General features: G+C 37.3%; 1 pseudogene; it reads left to right on the plus strand.

Annotated features, from left to right (window-relative positions):
• Positions 327 to 4,220, plus strand: part of LOC104700785 — an 8,238-nt pseudogene continuing 4,344 nt past the window's right edge.

Below are 4,220 nucleotides of genomic sequence, written 5' to 3' on the forward strand. Positions count from 1 at the left end.
TTTTTTTTTTTTTTTTTTTTTGTTATTGAGTAGGTGCCATCGTTTTTGTTTTCATACTGATCTTATGTATTTAGTTTTATCCAATAAAATAGGCTAATTTGTTTTATTTTATACATCGATCAGCTCCTATGATCATATTTTCCAAACTTGAATCGTGTACCCGAATCGTGAAGTGGGTTTCTGATTTAATTAAGTAAATGATTAAGCTCTCAAGATTGATTTTGGTAGCTAGAATGACAAATATTAGAGTTGGTTCTTGAATGTTATGTTGATTCCTTGCCGTGACTTACAGTTCATCCCTAATATAATTCTAATTGACCAGGAGACGTTATGGCTGACGCAATTGTAACATTCGGAGTTGAAAAGCTTTGGGAGCTCCTGAGTAAAGAATATGAGCTATTGGGGGGAGTTGAAGAGCAAGTTATAGAACTTAAAAGTGACCTGAACATGTTAATGTCCTTTCTGAAAGATGCTGATGCCAGAAAACATACAAGTGCACTCCTGAGAAACTGCTTGGAAGAGATCAAGGAAATTGTTTTTGATGCCGAAGATTTAATTGAAGCTTATCAACTGAAAGAAGAACGTGGAAAAAGAAACTGGCATGAGAAGTCTTGCTTGCCTCATAAGTGATCATAGGGAGACTGCTTTAGATATCACAAGCATAAGTAAGAGGATCACTAGGGTGATCCACGTTATGCAGACTTTTGGCGTAAAACCCATCATCATCGATAGGGGGTATGCGCAGGCTCTACAGGAAAGTCAAAGGGAGACACGACTCACATTTTCTAGCGAAAATGAAATTTATCATGTGGGATTGGAGGAAAATGTTGAGCATTTGGTTACCGATTTGGTGAAGAAAGATGATGTTCAAGTGGTTTCTATAACCGGGATGGGCGGTATTGGTAAAACAACTCTTGCTAGACATGTGTTTAATCATCGCAAGATACGCGCTCATTTTAAAGGATTTGCCTGGGTGTGTCTTTCACAACAGTTTACGCGGAAAGATGTGTGGCAGACGATCTTGCATAGTCTTAGGCCTATGGAATATAAAGAGTCAAAGAAAGAAAGCGAACTTCAGGAGATACTCTATGGAATGTTGGCTACGGAGGGAGCTTTGATTGTTCTTGATGACATGTGGAAAGAAGAACACTGGGACAAGATAAAATATGCATTTCCCCCGAAAAAAGGTGATTTACAGTTGATCCATGCTTCTTTTTTTTTCTTTTTTTTTAAGTTTCAAAGTTTGATTGAGAAAAAGTAAAAAAGTGATTCAAAGTAATGCACACATATTTGTCATAAGAATTTGATCCGGTTTGCATAGCGTTTCTGAAAAGAAAAATAATTTGCAGGAGGGTGGAAGATTCTACTTACTTGTCGCAATGGGGGTGTTGCATTACATGTAAGTCCAACATCTGTCATTTTTCAACCGAAATTGCTATCTCCTCGAGAAAGCTGGCGGTTGTTTCAAAGGATAGCATTCCCGACAAACGACACAACTGGTAAACCTTACTACAATGAACTCATATAACTGCACGGTAATATATGAGAAACCACACATAGACTCAACATAAAAAATACAAGTACATATTACTATCCTCTCTATACACAAAATAAACAAGCATATATATGCCCAAGACTAATTCTAGCTTACGTTTTATGGTTATCCATCAAACACTAAAACTCCAAACATATTTGTAATAAAATTGATGAGGACTAAACAGAGGATTTATGAAACAGTGAACATGTATAGTAATGCCAAATCTTAAGAAACTCAAATAAGTGAAAAAGTTGTCGAAATGTATTTGAAACGTTTTTGAAACCCTATTGCCTGTCCCCGCCCTGTTAGAAACGTCCCGGAGACGTTTCTTTGCCGTTTCCGTGCCGTCCCCGTACCCGGGACGTTTCCCCATGCTTCCTAGATCTGCACCATCCTCACCCTAACAAAAAAATATGTTCCGCGATGTACAATTCATTTCGTTATTCATGTCACTATTATAAAAATTTATCCAAATCTCTTAAGATGAACTAAGAACGCCCCCGGGTAAAGTAGAAAGCGGGGATATATAGTTCCACACGCCCTTGCTATGCTCATTGACAATGGGAGCAGTGTCAACCTGGATAGGTTTGCTTCCTAGTTACGGTGGTAATGAAACTAAGTTGGAACACACGACTCTACTGTTGTTGATTTGGATAAACCATTGAGAAGTTTTAGCAAACGTAACCAACAAAAGACTATATATGTATTTGAAGCGAATACCCTCTACCATCTAGGGAGCAATAAATTACAAACCCTTATACACTTTATACACTTTATATACGCTTCGAAACCCGATATAACTAGGAATATAAATTCTTGAGGATACTCCAAACCTAATATACCATACTGCAGGGACATCCCTCTGCCCATTTGAATCTTTAATAATTGATACTTCAATTTTAAGATATCTTATCAAAGCTCCACCTTAATGAAAATTCTATTCGGCTTTAGACCCTGTTTTGCTTTTGGAAGAGAACCTTCATCTTCCTCTAGCAGTTTTAAATAGAGAAAATCCAAGCAATGCTTGAACTTCTCTGTGGTAACTCTGGTGTCTTGGTTAACATAACAGCATTTTTCTCTCTCGTATGTACCTTCCCTTGTAAAAACTCACATAAGGGTACGTAGCTTGTTCCTTGGTCTTGTAAAACCCAATATCAGTGTGGTTCCTCTTAGTATAATACACTTGATTCTTCTCCAAATCCAGAGCATTGGTAGCTGACCTCCACCTTATCCAACACCCAAGTCTGCTACAAGCCCTCCAACCCATAGTGCCTCCTTAGCTTTATGTCATATTGCCATGTACTCTGCTTTATATATATCCAACATATATGTCCTCCTAAAGAATAAACCTGAATCAATGAACATGACAATAGCTGTCTGTCATATTGCCATGTACTCTGCTTTATATATATATATATATAGCCAACATATATCATATATGTCCTCCTAAAGAATAAACCCGAATCAATGAACATGGCAACCGAAGCACTGCAATCTACTCTGCCAAACATGAGGCTGTAATTGTTGCTTTTTCTAAGCCCAAGTAAAGTCTCTATTAGTATGATATTGTCCGTTTTGGGCCGAGATGGCAAAGCCCGCACGATTTCTTATTGGACTCCTTCCTAAAAAGTCTCATACTAAGTAGGGCTAGACTTGACTTATATATTAGATACTTATTTTATAATCTTCCAATATAGGATGTTGGTTCGTATCTCCGCCTCAGCGAAATCTTGTCACCATTGACAAACCCCACACCGACCATTGGTTCATATCCATCTACTAGGTCCACTTATTTCAACCTAGGCTCTGATACCAATTGTTATGTTTTCTAAGCCCAAGTCAAGTCTCTATTAGTATGATATTGTCCGCTTTGGACCAAGATGGCAAAACCCGCATAGATTTCTTATTGGGCTCCTTTCCAAAAGACCTCATACGCTTGGACTTGACTTATATATTAGATACTTATAATTGCTTGAACTAAATATGCTCTCGTGCAAAACAATCACGTACATCAGGTACCCAACCATATTAAAACATAAGGAACTTGTGCCATATCCTGAATATCCACATCATTTAGGACACTAGGACACTGAGAGCTTGAAGTCATTCGCCAAAGGTTTAGACACTTTCCGTCATCATTTCAAACTTTTCTTTGAGAATTTCCGTCACAATCACTTAGATTTCCTTTCCCTGTGAATCTCCATAGCTAGGATCCTCCTTGCATCATCAAGATTTCATCTCAAAGACTAAAACTATCATCCTAGTAAACCTTTTAGCTTAACAATATCATCCATACTGCTCCTAGCAATGAACATATCATCAACACATAACAGTGGAGTTTACGAGAATGATTATGTAGATTAGGCTCTTAAGATAAATGCAGCAATCATACTCACATTTCTGGTAATTCTACATGTAGCATGTAGGACTCAAACCATTTGTAGCATTTTCTAGGAGTCTGCTTCAACTCATACAAATAATTCTTTAATATGCACACAAGTTCTCACGGAGAAAATATATATTTACACTATGGGGTGTATTAAAAGTGGAATTTTGAAGGATTTTGGATTTCTTTTAAAGTCATCTATTATTCAATTAAGAATTTCTAAATCATTTCTCAAATCCAATGTTATTGAATATGGAATTTGTAAAATTTGGGAGACTTTGTGGGAGGGGGGGGGGT

Source organism: Camelina sativa, chromosome 7, assembly GCF_000633955.1.
Source record: "Camelina sativa cultivar DH55 chromosome 7, Cs, whole genome shotgun sequence".
Classification (NCBI taxonomy): domain Eukaryota; kingdom Viridiplantae; phylum Streptophyta; class Magnoliopsida; order Brassicales; family Brassicaceae; genus Camelina; species Camelina sativa.